Source organism: Taudactylus pleione, unplaced genomic scaffold (assembly GCF_031769625.1).
Source record: "Taudactylus pleione unplaced genomic scaffold, aTauple2 ptg000083l, whole genome shotgun sequence".
NCBI lineage: Eukaryota > Metazoa > Chordata > Amphibia > Anura > Myobatrachidae > Taudactylus > Taudactylus pleione.
This window is the reverse complement of record NW_028284485.1, coordinates 1,167,623-1,172,486: the sequence shown is the minus strand read 5'-3', so window position 1 is coordinate 1,172,486 and position 4,864 is coordinate 1,167,623.

Here is a 4,864-nt window from a genome sequence, read left to right as displayed (position 1 = left end):
ATAATACATGAGAGCATGACAGTATGTAAAGATTGGTTATTATAATCAGACTAAAGGATATTGGGCCTGATTCAGAGCCGGACGCTCTGACAAGAGCGCTCGTTCTGAATCAGTGCCCTCCTACCTAAAATTGGAGCAGCCTCCTGGCCACTCGCATAGCTATGGGTGACCACCCACAGCTTATGCGAGCGGCCAAAAATATGGTCGCGATGGTCAAGATCATCGCGACCATCGGGCTTGCGACGAGACCCTGCAGTAGGGTCTCGCTGACGCAAGCCCTGGAGTACTTTTGGCTCTATCAGAGCCAAAAGCACTCCCACTGACATCACTAGTGATGTCAGTGGGGCCGGACCCAGACGGTAGGCGTTCCCATGGGAACGCCTCCGTCTGGGCAGCAACGCCCCCGGCACGCCCACCAAAGGGGGCGTGCTGTCACTCACCATCAACAGCACGCTCCCTTTGGTGCGAGACCCATAGCGATGGCTGGCCGTCGCTATGCGGGTCTCACGCATGTGCACGACGGAGCTCCCTCCGTCGTGCGCATGTGCATTAGGGCACCATCGACCCGCTTGCGAGCGCTCAACGCTCGTGAGCGGGTCTGAATCAGGCCCATAGTCAATAATATATACTGTCATCACTTCTCTATATAATCGAATTTATAGGTGAATATATATATGTAAATTCAAAATATATCGACAGATAATCTCTGAATTGAGAACTGGACCGATCAACTGCCGTATCAGTATAAATGACCAAGCAATGGTATACTTGGTTAGATTGTAGCGTCAGGATTATATACCTAGGCACAATATATATAAAAAATAATACTGATATAAATTGATACTAGTGAGCATATGAGTCACCATGTGTAAGTATCAACACACAAACACAGGAAAATAAGCTGAATAGGTCAAAATGAAGCAATCAAAAAAACACTCACTGTAAACAAGAGAGAGAAAAACATGACCGAATCTTATGTGTACATACACGGAATTAAATTATCATATTGATCTTAGCGATATTGACCCTTAGTATGCAGTACACATGTCCAATCATAGGCAAAACAATTAATTCACTGTAAACAAGAGAGAAGAATGTACCCAAATCTTATGTGTACATATATATATATATATATATATATATATACACTGTGTGGAGAAAAAATATAACCATCACATGGGTCTAAGCGGTATTGACCCTTGATATACAGTACATATGTTCAATCATTAATAAAACAATTAGTAAACAGACCACATGAGTGATTAATACAATGCCTATCACAAGTAGGTTTATGGGTAAAGATCAAATAATAAAGATACCACTCACTTAAGGTAAGGGGTTAAGTGGCTTCTGTATCCCATGTACCGAAGTATTGAATGGGATATGAGCAGACTCACCAGATATACCATGAGGGTATGAAATATTGTGATAGCGGACATGTACTGTCTTCCCTATATGTCCACCTTGGCCAGGTATATAAATGCCGGTGTATTGGTGGAAAACTGGGAGAGTGAGAGATGTCCAGAAATAATGTGATGAACAGTGAGTGATAGCAGAATAAAAGACCACATCAGTCAAATATGGAAGGAACATTTATTGCTATATACAGTTGGTAAGTATTAGTAATGAACGGCACATACAGCACCGTGGAGAATAGTGAAAGAGAGAGACAGTGCCCGTACCTGCAATGAGCGCACCTCACCCCACTGTTATCATATGCCAGTGCAGTGGGAACAGTAAGTGAAGTGGTGCAGTCCGGATGTCCCTTGAATAAGACAGGAGAGATACCTGTATACCTGCAGACACGCGTTTCACCTACGGCTTCGTCAGTAAGTCCCGTGATCTCACCGGGGGCTGGCCTCTTTTGTTTACACATGTGGCCAATCAGATGCAGGGCTAGGATGCAGGCCCATTATTATTGGTAATTGGCTTGTAAACCACGTATCCTAAGTGACTAGTCTCTATGGATTACACTCTGGGAAGACTTAGGGGAGACTGTGTGGATATATAAGTAACCAGTCTATAAATTAATGCTGGGAAAACTAGGTAGGTATATAGAGAGAACCTAATAAATAGAGAATGCATTGGAATATTCAGATATAGAAAATACATATTGCAAATAGAAATAAGATAAGGATAAAAGTAAAAAAATGTAAAAAATATATAGAATTGAAAATTGACAATTAAAATAAAATGTAAGGAGGGGAATAGGTCATGAATAAAGAACAGTGTATATCCTGTAATATCCGGTAATATAAACTAATAAATATACTAATAATAATTATTGAATGGAAAAAATATGTTAAAAAGAGAAAATATAAAAAAGAATATGCAACATATTATTGCAAAAAAATTATAATATAAAAGTGATAGTGAATAATTACAGATATGCAGTGCAGTGCTGGAACATCAATGTTGTTATATAATATAAATAATGAATGTTATATAGTGATTCCAGTATGTGAGTGTAAGGTGTGAATATTACTATACTGAATGTTAGAAGGATGTAACTATATAAAACAGTGAATGAATTTGCATATTGGTGAATCAGAAGAGATGAGACCAATCATATCCCCATAGTCTCTAAATGAAAAGAGTAAGGAAATATTACCTTATAGGGATCATATGATAGTAATCAATAATATAATTATTATATGAAAGAATACAGAAAAATGCAACTCTAAAATATTCCTGATTAGAGGAAAGCCATGTAGTTGATATATTCGTTTAGGCCAAAGGGCTGAACGGTCTTTAATTTGAAGGTCCATTCACTTTCTTTCTGTAACAGGACCTTTGTCAGGTCACCTCTCCTAATGCCTAATCTTGCATGTTCTAAACCGAAGGCTCTTAGGTTCGTTGAGGAGCCACCATGGTGTTTCAAAAAGTGTCTTACGACAGAGGTAAGATTCTTCATTTTCTGAGAATCTATAGCAGCATTTCTTATGTTACCAATGTGTTCGAGTAGTCTATTCTTAAACGGTCTCGTAGTCATACCTACATATCTTTTGTGGCATGGGCATTCTAGGCAGTAGATTACCCCAATAGTATTGCAATTAAAGAATTGCTTTATTTCTAGGGTGTTATTATATCTGTCTTTGATTGAGTCCACCCTAGCCATATAGGGACAGGCTTTACAATTTCCACATGGAAATTTACCTTTGATCTTGCTGATTTTCCTGGGATTTGAATGACAGTGGCTTTTAGTTAAAGTATCCTTTAGGTTTGTTGATCTATGCCAACTGAAGGCTGCCTGTTGGTCCAATTGGTTCTTCAGATCTTGATTCAATAATAGAATATGCCAATGTGTATATCCTGTCTATTAGGATGTTATCTCTGAAATAGTCCTCCACCATTCTGTGAATGTAGACTGTATCACACATAGTCACGGTAGAAGACATGTCACTAGTAGGCAGTTCTCTCAGGTCTGACCAGATGTCATTTTTGGTGAACGATCTGCATGACCAGCAGGCATTCTATAAGGAAAATTGAGTCTTTTCCTGGCAGCTGCAGAAACTGAAGGAGGAGATGATGGCGTTTCACGTGTGGCTGCAGCTAACAATTTTTTTACCAACATCTTTTTGCACAGTTTTAGATTTTTGTCTGTTGGAAAATGGTCCAGAATGGTCACCAAAATATATTTTTCAGATTTCAATAGATTGACGACTCTTGGATCCTGGTGAAGTGAATCAAGGGCTTGATCCACCAGTCCGGCATACTTTGCGCAATCGCTCCGTTTCATCTCCTCCTTCAGTTTCTCCAGCTGTTTTTGCAAAAGTCTGATGAGGGGAATGACCTGACTCAAGCTGGCAGTGTCTGAACTAACTTCACGTGTGGCAAGTTCAAAGGGTTTGAGAACCTTGCACAACATGGAAATTATTCTCCACTGCGCTTGAGTAAGGTGCATTCCCCCTCCACAGGCTATGTCATATATGTATAGGCCTGGATGGCATTTTGCTGTTCCTCCATCCGCTGAAGCATACAGTATAGGGGGTAGAATTCCACCGAGTTGATTCAGCTGATGGAAGGGCAAATTTAACAGTACCAGGTCATGCAATCTTCGACAAGTGGTCACCGAATGTCTAAAATGTCCGGATATTTTGCGGGCCACCGAGAGCATCTCCCTCACGACCGTGTCAGTTTTTAAAAAATGTTGCACCACCAAATTAATTGTATGAGCAAAACATTGGATGTGTTGGAATTCGCCCAGATGTAATGCTCTCACAATATTGGTGGCATTGCCTGAGATCACAAATCCCGAGGAGAGTCCAAGTGGGGTAAGCCATTTAGCAATGATTTCCCTGTGTTTTTCTAAGAGGTTCTCAGTGGTATGCCTCTTAGTGAAACCAGTTATACAAAGAGTAGCCTGCCTCTGTATCAGCTGTCTTTTGGTAGATGTTGCTGCTGCTATTGCTGTTGTAGGTAATACACCTACCCAGTGGGCTGTCACAGTCATGTAATCCTTAGTTTGCCCTGTCCCACTTGTCCACATATCAGTGGTCAAGTGGACAGTGGGTACAACGGCATTTCTGAGGACATTAATAAGGTTTTTTTAATGTCCTTGTACAGATTTGGAATTGCTCTTCTAGCGTAGTGGAAACTAGAATGGATCTGGTAGCGAGGACACAGGACCTGAATTAACTGTTGAAAACCCACTGCAGTAATGGCGGATTCTGGATGCACATCTAATACCAGCATAGTTGTTATGGCATCAGTAATCCACTGTGCAACTGTTTGATTGCTGTCAAACTTGTTTGCCCTTACAAATGATTGTTTGACAGTTAATTTTTTTTGGAGGCTACACTACAAGTAGTCTTCCTCCTGGTTTCCTTCAGGGATGAAGATCCACTGACAGCAACAGCAGCAG